The sequence below is a fragment of the Canis lupus genome, chromosome 4, assembly GCF_048164855.1.
Source record: "Canis lupus baileyi chromosome 4, mCanLup2.hap1, whole genome shotgun sequence".
In the NCBI taxonomy this organism is placed as follows: Eukaryota; Metazoa; Chordata; class Mammalia; order Carnivora; family Canidae; genus Canis; species Canis lupus.
The window spans coordinates 57,602,240-57,614,471 of NC_132841.1; the positions used below are offsets into that span (position 1 = coordinate 57,602,240).

The 12,232-nt window shown below is 39.4% G+C and overlaps 1 long non-coding RNA gene across 11 annotated transcripts in view; it reads right to left on the reverse strand.

The window, feature by feature from the left end:
- LOC140632435 (uncharacterized) overlaps positions 1-12,232 on the reverse strand; it is a 146,263-nt gene that overhangs the window by 92,261 nt on the left and 41,770 nt on the right. For 9 of the 11 annotated variants that reach the window (XR_012030002.1, XR_012030005.1, XR_012029999.1 and 6 more), the window contains one exon: positions 8,286-8,459. The exons of 1 other annotated variant lie outside the window; for it this stretch is intronic. This is a non-coding gene — a long non-coding RNA (uncharacterized lncRNA). Of the gene's footprint in view, positions 1-5,146; positions 5,383-8,285; positions 8,460-12,232 lie in introns of those variants that run through there. One more of the 11 variants, XR_012030004.1, reaches the window with a different exon arrangement.

The window sequence follows — 12,232 nt, forward strand, 5'->3', positions numbered from 1 at the left end:
GCTCTGAGTATAAATCCCAGGTTTGACGTTTGCTGTTTCTATGATTTTGAACATTAATTAATTACTCCTTCTTGGTCTTGTTTCCCTAACCCATAAAATAAGGATAATAAGAATACCTGCCTCATATGTTTTGGAAAAGATTAAATCAAAGTAATGCATTTGAGTACTTCAGTTAGTTGCTACCGCCTAGTTGCAGGTCAATACATAGAAGTTACCAACACTAATATAGCTTTAAGTTTTACGCAGAGTCTATTTCAATGACTAATGTACAGTGCTCATTGAACAGGGCACATCCCAGCCTGTGTTCAATCATTAACCTTATTTTTACTTCTTGGACCTAGTTTTATGCAGAACCTTATTTATGCAACATATATTTAATGTAGTACTTATTAAGTGCTGGATACTCTTCTAAACACTTGAAAAATATAAGTCATTTAATCTTTCCACGACCCTATGAGTGAGGTATTACATTAAGCGCTCACTTTATAAATAAGAAAACAGAGGCACAGCATGGGTAAGTAGCATGCCCTAAAGCATGTGCCAACAACTAGTTTGTACCAGGGCTAGGATTTGGACCCATGCAGCCTGGCTCTAGAGCCTATACTCCTAAACACTGACCCTGCTAGCCTTGTATATCACTCACCACCCGCTTATCCCTTCCAGCATGGCTTACTGTTCTCTCAGTGGTCCAAACAGGCCAAGCTTCCTGGCTCATTCACACTGCTATGAGCCTACCTTCCCTCCCATCACTCCATAACTTACCATGTAGCCTCTCCCAGGTCCTATATTAACCTTAATAGACATCATTCAAAGCTTGCAACTCTCTCCCATACAAAGTTATCAGTTTTTCCTTCACTTACTCTGTATTCCCCTGTCTGGGTCAATACCACTTACACGCAGAGGGGTCAGGGTAACAGATTCTTATTTCTCACGTGTCTGGCCCTGCCTTCTCCTACTAAATTATAATTCCAAGAGAACAGGATCCATAGCATCCTTCTGCATTGGGGTCTCATGGTTGGTTGTATGTCTTAAGATAGCCCTAGAAAATTCCTTCTGACTTGAAACATTAGGATGCATGCCTTTTATTTGATGTCATTTTCCCCCTCAAGCAAATTTGAGAACAATGGAAACTTAAGTCTCAGTTGACAAAAGCTAGTCTAGAGTGACATCTGGTGGCCATTTTTGCAAAGGTTCACAAATACTGCTCCTTACAGGTAAGGTTCATTCCTTAGCGGAAAGTTGCATTATCCATCAAAGCATATGTCACATCTTCTTCACAGGAAGAGTCAGATGAGATCATATAAGCAAAATCCCTTCCATACTCAATAAGTCATAAAAATATGGAGCACTTTCCCTTCAGAAGGAGAGACCACTGGTACCAAGGCCCAAGTTTAGAGATAGAAATTGAAGTCTCATAATCCAGTAGTTGTTGTTAGCTGTTAAAGAATAGACAAGTCCCATTGCCCCTTTGAGCTTCAGTTACTATGTAAATGTTTTTAGATCTATTTTTTGTGCATATGTTTTTCCATATTTTTATGTGTATATTTTAATACTGGGACTAAACTCAAGCTATACTTTTCTTTCTATAAGAGTATCATCTACAATATATAGAATTTCCCCTAAATTTTAAATGCCAAGTTGGTAGTTATCATCTCCCATTTAAATACCACCTCTTTTACACAAAATGAACCCAAATCAAAAGGTTAAAAGTAGACTCCTAAAAAGTGGTAACAACAGGACCATTCATACTTGTAAGAGCAGCAATAATAGCTAACATATGCCACGTCAAGTATTTTTGTATATACGTTGCCTCATACTACTGAACGCAGAAGCTGAGAAGACACCAGCACCACCAGATAGTCACAAACTGCACATTGTGGCCCAGGGTGCCACAGGGAAAGTAGGGACACACGAAGGCGTGGGGGACACACGATCCCCCATAGGATCATCCATCTTACCTGAGGACATCAACACTGGACTAAAAGCTGGCCTGCCCTAACTTTACATTCCGTTCCTTTTTCCAACAGCCCTATCTGTAGTCATATGGGAATAGAACAATCCTCAAGTGGAAGATGAAGTGTGTAAAGCATATTAATATGCAAGGCTAACCTGCCATATCCCAACTTCTCCAAGAGAGGCACCCAAGACCAAGTCAGGCTCAAACTGGGGCGGAGGAGGGGGCGGAGAGTGTAAAGTCTAAAACTGGAAGCAATATTGAGGCTGTGATATCAGACTGAACAGATATTTTTGTGCATGGAAAAATGAGACTGTTTATTATTATTGAACGTGACAGCAGAAGCTATGAAACTCCAAGTACTGTCAGGGCTATAGAAAAGAGGTTTTGATACTGCACAGAGTGACAGACGGTAAGAAAGAATAAAGTTGTTTTCTGTTTGAGGCTTACCCCATCCAGTTCATTCAATAAACTGCATTTACAGTCTTGGACTTGCATAGAATTGTCCATTTTGAAAGATGAGTAAGCAAAGGAAACAACCCAGCACAAAACCTCTGAGAGAATGGGACAGACCTGGAACACAAGAGATATTGAAAAAAATAGTATTTTACAACTGCCTTTCCCTGTCAAGAAAATTACACAAAACATGAATGCTCTGAAACAGGAAAGAAATCTGTAATACACAAAGAAACTAGTGGAGCAAAGGAATACTACCATTACACGAACTCTATGAAAGGACTAGGAGTTACCCAAAGCACAATACTAGGTCAGCGACATGAAGGTAGGCTTAAGGAAAACACACACACACACACACACACACACACACACACACAATGCTTAAGTTTAAAAAAAAAAAAGAACTTGATTGGGACGAAAATGGTTAGAGAAAGTATAGCAAGTACCTAGAAGGAGACCATGGAGGACCACTATATATTAATAATTGTTCTCCTGAAGAGAAAACAATAATTGCAATAGAAAAAAAGATTATTCGGGATGCCTGGGTGGCTCAGTGGTTGAGCATCTGCCTTCAGCTCAGGGCGTGGTCCTGGGGTCCTGGGGTCCTGGGATCAAGTCCCGCATCAGGTTCCCTGCAGGGAGTCTGCTTCTCCCTCTGCCTAGGTCTCTGCCTCTGTGTCTCTCATGAATAAATAAATAAAATCTTTTTTTAAAAAAGGAAGAAAAGATTATTCAAATATGCACTGCATGAAAATATATATAGAAATGAAGCAGGAGTTTCTCTGAAGGTCTGAAGTTTCTGGTTTTCTGGGAGAAAAAGGGTCTATTCAGAGTTGTTCTACTTCAAAATCAAAAGCATCTCCTTTCCAGCCAACACTGAGTGATGGGGATCTCTCAGGACAACTGGCACAAGTGGCAGCCCCACCATAAGAAATGGGAATAGGAGCTGAGACACCACATTACCAACACTGAATTGATGCCTGTCACTGTTTTAGGGAGGGAACAAGTAGCATGTCTTGAGGCTGGACACGGGGAACTTCTCCTGGCATACCAAGTGCTATACACACAAAACAAAGATTACTGACATGGACTACAGTATATCTAATAACCAACTGGTCCCACCAAGACCCCAGTGAAGAATGGAATCATTCTCGATAACAGCACATTGTCCCAACAGTGGTATGGGTCCCACTCTGTACTGTCCTTGCACTGTAAGAAGGGAGTCAAACAGACTCCTGAAGATGAAGAGATTTTAAACACAAAAATAAGAACAGTTCAGAAGAAATAGGATACAAAGACAAAGGAATGCCAAAATCAGCATCTTTTGGAGGAGCAGTTCCAGCAGAGCAAGCTTCTTGTGTGCACAGCTTCAAGGCCAGGCCAGTGTGGTCAAGGTGGCTATGCGCCAGAGAGCAGAGAGCTGAAGCTCTGAGGAAAATCAGGCCCCAAAAAGGGGCCTTCCCCCCGCTCCAGTTGCCCCTAGGCAATAAATAAAACAATACCAACAAAAACAAAACAAAGCATAACAACAACAGCAGAAAAAAAAATAAATTACAGAAGAAGTGGTTACTTAAAGAAAGGTAATCTATATTAAGCCCAGACTTCTCAGTTTACATGCAAGCAGTTGGCAGAGCTTTGCTGTATAGTTTGGACAGGGAACTGTGTATTTGTAGAACATGGTCCCCAAAATATGAAGGATACATATTTGTAGACTTACCCCGCTCTTCTCCTTTCAACTCCAAACTCATTCAAGTGCCTGTTCCATAGTCCATGGGATTATCTAACCACTCAAAAGTACAATTTCTAAAACCAAACGGCCATCTTCTTCTAAATACTAGGTCTGAGTTTCTCTAAGTTAATGAAAACTACATTTCCCAAAAAACCAATAGAGTTGTATTTGATTTAATTCCCTGATCCTCTGTTTCTCTACCATTCACTGCATCTATTTAGAAATCCACTTTTTATTGGCTCCATTGATGGCTTTCTGTCTTTACTTTCATCCTTGCCTCCAGTAGTCTGCTCTACGGGTGATCCTATGTTTCATCATCTAAGTCAGGGCATTTTGAATGGGAAAGGCACCAGGACAATTGGCATAAACTAAGACTGTCTTGCACAAGCTGGGTCATATGGTCAACCTATTTAATCTCAACACAACAGCCAAGATGTCTCTTTAAAACCTAACTCAGAGTCTGCCCTCCTCTTTCTCAGCTTACTTGGTATAGAGGCCAAGGTCCTCTGGATGACCAGGAAAGCTTTCCATGACCTGCCTCCTTCTCACCCAGAGGCCTCTGGCCTATCTCCTCTCTCTTCCTCTCCTTCCCTTTGTTCAGCCCCAAGTTCTGCTTTTATTCTTTCCTGTCATGCCTACTTTCTGCCTCAGAGCCTTTGCTTTGAGGTTCCTTCCACCTGGAAGGCTCTCTCCACTGGCATTGCATCTATAGGACTTACTCTTTTAGTATCTTCCAGTCTTTGTTCAATGTCACCTTCTCAGTAGAATCTTCCCTGACAATTCTATTTGAAATTGCAAACTCCCCCTAGCCCCATGTCCCTTCCACTGCTCTTTTGTATAGCACTATAACCTTCACATATTCTATAATCTTATCATGTTTTACTGTGTCTTACCACCACAGCCCCACTAGAACCTAAGTTCCTTGAAGACAGCGTTTTTCTCTTTTTCTTTGATTTAGTACTTATGGTACAAGAGTAAATGGAAATAAATGAAGACCAATCAAAGGAGAATAATCAAAGGCTGTTTATTGTGAGCTTGCTATAGCAAGGGAGTCAGCCACCATTGCTTCATTTTCAGAGACTGAAAGGCAGGCAGAGCATTGGGAAAGCTTTATAGTGGAAACAGATTTCAGGTGTGTCCCAATTGGACGCTGTTGTCAAAGAGAAGCTAAAGGTGGGCTTTTTATAAGTAGGACATGTATGTGATCGGTCAAGGGAGCATCTTGGGCTTTCTCTAGTTGGTTCTAAAATGGAAGAGAAGATTAGTATTAGGGAATGGTCAGTTATTAATCAAGTCCTGGCCATTTTGGACTAGTGTTACAGAAGACCAGTCTGATTTCCTCCAAGTCTGACTTGGAGAAGTCTGGCTTCCTGGGTGATGAATGTAGACAAGAGGACTGATTTTCTGGGCAGAAAGCCGCAGGTTGTGAGTCAGAATTCTGGCCATTGTCCACTTGTATATTCAGTCTCTCAAGTACCTGGCATAGAGAACAGGCTGAATATTTGTTGAATGAATGAATATCATTTGATTTCTACACAATCCCAAAATTTGTAGAACTAAATATACTTCTTAAAGATAGACATATACATGATGGAAATATGGATAAAAATATGGTGATCATTATAAACTATATCATTTAGTCTGATGTTAAACTAAACCAAGACATAACAAACATTTGAGATTAAAGAGGTTAACATGCTATTTATATCACTGAAGTGTGGATAAAGATTACAATTTAGAAAAAATGTAAGTTTCTCTCAATAAACCTTTTAGCAGTGAAAGATAGAATACTGACAGGTGAAGTAACATCTGAGGACAAGGAAGGAGAAATCTACAAAAAGCAGTGGGTAACTAAATCTCTTATGAAAGCTGACATTTCCAGTGGGTAGAAATAATTATTATAGTTATTTGGAGGACCTTAACAATAAAGTAAGTATACTGTAGAGAGAACACACTCCTTTCAATATAACTTTAAGAAAAAACTGCCTAATATGGCACAAAGAAAAACTTTTAAAAAAACTATAAAGCAGGAAGAATATTGACTTTATTTTCTAATCTCTGCAATTACCCTAAAGCGCGCGCACACACACACACACACACACAATAAAAAGCAAAAGCAAAGCCAAACAAGAAAAACAGCATCAATAGTAATACTAACAACTCATAAAATGTAATGAGACAACAGAGAAATAAAAATAAAAGTCTCTCTCCTAACAGTGTTTATATTACAAGGGAAATCAAAAGTTCAAGTACAGGATACCTCAAAGATACTGCAGGTTTGGTTCCAGATGACTGCCATGAAGTCAGGAACACAATAAAGTGAATCAAGAGAACTTTTTGGTTTCTCTATACATATGCAAGTTATATTTACACTATAGTCTATTAAGTGTGCAATTAAGTGTGCAATAAAGTATTAAGTGTGCATTATGTCTGAAAAAGATTGTGTATTCATTAATTAAATACTTCATTGCTATAGATTGCTAACCATCATCTGGGCTTTCAGTGATTCCTCAATCTTTTTGCTGGTGGAGGTTCTTGCCTCAATGTGAATGGCTGCTGGCTGATCAGGGTGGTGGTTGGTAAAGCCTTGAGGGGCTGTGCCAATTTCTTAAAATGAGACAACAATGAGGTTTGCCACATGAATCAAATCTTTTCTATGAATGATTTCTCCATAGTGTGTGATGCTGTTTGATAGCATTTACCCACAGGAGAACTTCTTTCAAAACTAGAGTCAATCCCCACCACTACTTCATCAACTCAGTTTATACAATATTCCAAATCCTTTGTGGTCATTTCAACAATCTTCACAACAACTTCATCAGGAGTGGATTCCATATCAAAAAAAGAGTTTTCACTCAACCATAAGAAGCAATTCCTCTCCATTAAAGTTTTATCATGAGACTGCAACAATTCAGTCACATACCCAGTCTCCACTTCTAATTCTGGTTCTCTTAAGACTTCTACCACTTTTCCACTACATTTATACACTGAAGTCTTGAGCCCCTCAAAGTCATCCATGAGGGCTGGAATCAACCAACCAAGGAGTTTCAAACTCTTGTTTGATGTTATTTTTATTTCCTTCCATGTATCAAGAATGTTCAATTCACTTTGCCCAGATCCATCAGAGGAATCACTATCCGTGGCAGCTATAGACTTATGTTATGCATTGCTTAAATAATAAGACTTGAAAGTCAAAATGACTCCCTGATCCATGGCTGCAGGATGGATGTTGTGCTAACAGACACAAAAACAAACATTAATTTTGTTGTACATCTTTATCAGAGAGATCTTGAATGACCAGGTACATTGTCAGTGAGCAGTAATATAACAAAAGGAATCTTTTTTTTTGTTTTTTGAGCAACAGGCCTCAACAGTGGATTTAAAATGTAAACAGGCAGAGTAGATTTACATAATTTTTAAGGGTCCTAGGATTCTCAGAGTGGTAAATGAGTATTGCCTTCAACTTAAAGTCATCAGCTTCATTAGCCTTTAACAAGAGAGTTGGCCCATCCTTTGAAATTCTGAAGCCAGGCATTGATTTCTTTTAACTATGAAAATCCTAGATAGCATCTTTATCCAATACCAGGCTGCTTCATCTACAATGAAAATCAGTTGCCTAGTGTAACCATCTTTATTAATTATTTTAGCTAGATATTCTGGAGAACTTGCTGCAGCTGTAATATCAGCCCTTGCTGCTTCACCTTGATGTTATGGAGATGGCCTCTTTCCCTAGACCCCATGAACCAACCTCTACTAACTTCAAACTCTACTGCTGCAGCTTCTTTACCTCTGTCAGCCTTCATAAAATTGAAGAGAGTTAGGGCCTTGATCTGGTTTAGGGTTTGGCTTAAAGAAATGGTGTAGCTGGTTTGATCTACCTAGATGATTCAAACCTTCTCCATATCAGCAATAAGGCTGTTTTCTTTTCTTATAATTTGTGTGTTCACTGGAAAAAGGAAATTGGGAAACTCTAAGCCCTTGTAAAGTACTGGAGCTGAACTTGAACTCCTACATTAAACCAGGAAACTCAAAGATGGACATGCTGGAAAAGTCTACCCACCAGCAAAGAGCTTTCCAGAAATCCTGGCTTCAAATGTCTCCACATATAGTAGCCCTTGATAAGTTTAAATATAAGCCTGCTCTCACCTGTGTCTGGAGTTGAAACAGATAATACCTGTCCTGTCAGAGAAAACCTAATATAGGAATCTCTGCTTGGCAGCACCTCTGGGATCCAGCAGAATCATACACAAGCACAGTATGGGGTCCCCAACTAGGGTCCTTGCAGTGTTTTGTGATCAAGTTCAACCCTAAATGAGATAGCTAAAAGAGAACAAACAAAACAGAAATAAACACAGGAGAAATCAGGAAGCCACAAATAAGAATCAGCTGATATAGACCTCAGAGGACTTCAAATATTGAAACTATCAAAGGTGAGAAAAGATAAATCTTAATATACTTACTTTTCAAAGCTAAGAGGTAAAATAAAAATGAGCAAGAAACCCAAATTTAGGAGGAAGTTTATCTGAATAGAATGGGAAGGGGATGCCAATACAGACATATTAGCAGAGAGTATTGTTCCATTTCTTAGGCTGGAGGTAGTGTCACAGATGTTTGGTTTATTATTATGCATCAGAATGCACATTAAATATTACATTAAGTAAAATCCAAATAGTACATAAAATACAATTTCAATATTAAGAAAAAAACATTTTAGGCACTTCTAAGAAGAAAGATACTTTCATTTTGTTTCTTCCTGAAGCCTCACTAAAATGATTCTCATTTTTTTGTATATTTTTTTATTGGAGTTTGATTTGCCAACATATAACACCCAGTGCTCATCCCATCAAGTGCCCTCTTCAAGGCCTGCCACCCAATAACCCCAACCCCCCGCCCACCTCCCTTTCCACTACCCCTTGTTTGTTTCCCAGAGTCAGGAGTCTCTCATGTTCTGTCCCCCTCACTGATATTTCTCACTCATTTTCTCTCCTTTCCCCTTTAATCCCTTTCACTATTTTTTATATTCCCCAAGTGAATGAAACCATATAATGTTTGTCCTTCTCTGATTGACTTCTTTCACTCAGCATAATACCCTCCAGTTCTATCCACGTCGAAGCAGATAGTGGGTATTTGTCATTTCTAATGGCTGAGTAATATTCCATTGTATACATAAACCACATCTTCTTTATCCATTCATCTTTCGATGGACACTGAGGCTCCTTCCACAGTTTGGCTATTGTGGCCATTGCTGCTAGAAACATCGGGGTGCAGGTGTCCCGGCGTTTCATTGCATCTGTATCTTTGGGGTAAATCCCCAGCAGTGCAATTGCTGGGTCGTAGGGCAGATCTATTTTTTTTTAATTTATTTATTTATGATAGTCACAGAGAGAGAGAGAGAGAGAGGCAGAGACACAGGCAGAGGGAGATGCAGGCTCCATGCACCAGGAGCCCGACATGGGATTCGATCCCGGGTCTCCAGGATCACGCCCTGGGCCAAAGGCAGGCGCTAAACCACTGCGCCACTCAGGGATCCCGGGCAGATCTATTTTTAACTCTTTGAGGAACCTCCACACATTTTTCAGAGTGACTGTACCAGTTCACATTCACATTCCCACCAACAGAGTAAGAGGTTTCCCCTTCTCCACATCCTCTCCAACATTTGTTGTTCCCTGTCTTGTTAATTTTCCCCATTCTCACTGGTGTGAGGTGGTATCTCACTGTGGTTTGATTTGAATTTCCCTGATGGCAAGGGATGCAGAACATTTTCTCATGTGCTTGTTGGCCATGTGTATGTCTTCTTTAATGAAATTTCTGTTCACGTCTTTTGCCCATTTCATGATTGGATTGTTTGTTTCTTTGCTGTTGAGTTGAATAAGTTCTTTATAGATCTTGGAAACTAGCCCTTTATCTGATACGTCATTTGCAAATATCTTCTCCCATTCTGTAGGTTGTCTTTTAGTTTTGTTGACTGTTTCTTTTGCTGTGGAGAAGCTTTTTACCTGATTAAGTCCCAATAGTTCACCTTTGCTTTTGTTTCCCTTACTGTCATGGATGTATCTTGTAAGAAGTTGCTGTGGCCAAGTTCAAAAAGGGTGTTGCCTGTGTTCTCCTCTAGGATTTTGATGGAATCTTGTCTCACATTTAGATCTTTCATCCATTTTGAGTTTATCTTTGTGTATGGTGCAATAGAGTGGTCTAGTTTCATTCTTCTGCATGTGGATGTCCAATTTTCCCAGCACCATTTATTGAAGAGACTGTCCTTTTTCCAGTGGATAGTCTTTCCTGCTTTGTCAAACATTAGTCGACCATAGAGTTGAGGGCCCATTTCTGGGTTCTCAATCCTGTTCCATTGATCTATGTGTCTGTTTTTGTGCCAGTACCACATTGTCTTGATGATCACAGCTTTGTAGTACAACTTGAAATCCGGCATTGTGATGCCCCCGGCTCTGGTTTTCTTTTTCAATACTCCCCTGGCTATTTGGGGTCTTTTCTGATTGCACACAAATCTTAAGATTATTTGTTCCAACACTCTGAAGAAAGTCCATTGTATTTTGATAGGGATTGCATTGAACGTGTAAATTGCCCTGGGTAGCATAGATGGTTTCACAATATTAATTCTTCCAATCCAGGAGCATGGAATATTTTTCCATCTCTTTGTGTCTTCCTCAATTCCTTTGAGAAGCATTCTGCAGATTTTAGAATAAAGATCCTTTACCTCTTTGGTTAGGTTTATTCCTAGGTATCTTATGTTTTTGGATGCAATTGTAAATGGGATTGACTCCTTAATTTCTCTTTCTTCAGTCTCATTGTTAGTGTATAGAAATGCCACTGATTTCTGGGAATTTATTTTGTATCCTGCCACATTGCTGAATTGCTGTATGAGTTCTAGCAATCTTGGGGTGGAGTCTTTTGGGTTTTCTATGTACAGTATCATGTCACCTGCAAAGAGGGAGAGTTTGACTTCTTCTTTGCCAATTTGAATGCCTTTTATTTCTTTTTGTTGCCTGATTGCTGAGGTTAGGACTTCTAGTACTATGTTGAATAGCAGTGGTGAGAGTGGACATCCTGTCTTAGGGGATCCTGATCTTAGGGTGTTCCTGATCTTAGGGGAAAGGCTCTCAGTTTTTCCCCATTGAGAATATCTGCTCTGGGATTTTCATAGATGGCTTTTAAGATGCTGAGGAATGTTCCCTCTATCCCTACACTCTGAACCAGGAATGAATGATCAGGAATGGATCAGGAATGGATGATCAGTTTTGATCAGGAATGGATGCTGTATTTTGTCAAATGCTTTCTCTGCATCTATTGAGAGGATCATATGGTTCTTGTTTTTTTCTCTTGTTGATGTGATCTATCACATTGATTGTTTTACGAGTGTGAACCAACCTTGCATCCCGGGGATAAATCCCACTTGGTCATGGTGAATAATCTTCTTAATGTATTGTTGGATCCTATTGGCTAGTATCTTGTAGAATTTTTGCATCTGTGTTCATCAAGGATATTGGTCCATAATTCTCCTTTTTGGTGGGGTCTTTGTCTGGTTTTGGAATTGAGGTGATGCTGGCCTCATAAAATGAGTTTGTAAGTATTCCGTCCCTTTCTATCTTTCAGAACAGCTTTAGTAGAATATGTATTGTTTCTTCTTTAAACATTTGATAGAATTCTCCTGGGAAGTCATCTGGACTTGGATTTTTGTGTCTTGGGAGGTTTTTGATGACTGCTCCAATTTCCTCCCTGGTTATTGGCTTGTTCATGTTTTCTAGTTCTTCTTGTTCCAGTTTTGGTAGTTTGTGGTTTTCCAGAAATGCATCCATTTCTTCTAGATTTCCTAATTTATTGGCATATACTCGTTCATAATACGTTTTCAAAATCACTTCCTTGGTATTGGTTGTGATCTGTCCTCTTTTCATTCATGATTTTATTAATTTGAGTCTTTTCCCTTTTGTTTTTTAATAAGGCTGGCTAATTGTTTATCTTATTAATTCTTTCAAAGAACCAACTCCTGGTTTTGTTGATCTGTTCTACAGTTCTTCTGGTCTCTATTTCATTAAGTTCTGCTTGAATCTTTATTATCTCTCTTCTTCTGCTTGGTGTCG